Consider the following 549-nt stretch of genomic DNA (forward strand, 5'->3'; position numbering starts at 1 on the left):
GATCGCGTCGTCGTATAACACACTATTCCTGATGTTCTTAATAATTATCATGTAGAGTTCTATAATATATAACAGTGTGTATATACAGAAATCTTGCTAAAATAAGTAAAAATATCATAATTTAGTTGAAATCATGTAATATTATAAAAAATACCCCAGCCTAATTACCATCAAAAGTATATATACAGTTTAGTTATTAAATGTATCTAAACGCATGCCCACCATTATAACGAGTCATTATTACAAGTTTCAACGACTGATACATATATCGTTGCACTATAATATAATAGTTGATATTATATTAAGTTTTTGATTGCTTCATTTGCAGTAAATAAAACCATTTATATTAAAGATTTTACACAATCACTCAATCACACAATTCTAATACAGCTTAAAAGTGTAGAATGTCATATTCTTGAAAGCATAACATGAAAAGTCGCATTTATTTCAATATATGCGACAATATTATTGAAAATATATGATTCAATATATAATATTTATATCACATATTAGCAAAAACAAATAAAATGTACCTACATCAAGCGGTGA

Source organism: Acyrthosiphon pisum, chromosome A2 (genome assembly GCF_005508785.2).
Source record: "Acyrthosiphon pisum isolate AL4f chromosome A2, pea_aphid_22Mar2018_4r6ur, whole genome shotgun sequence".
In the NCBI taxonomy this organism is placed as follows: domain Eukaryota; kingdom Metazoa; phylum Arthropoda; class Insecta; order Hemiptera; family Aphididae; genus Acyrthosiphon; species Acyrthosiphon pisum.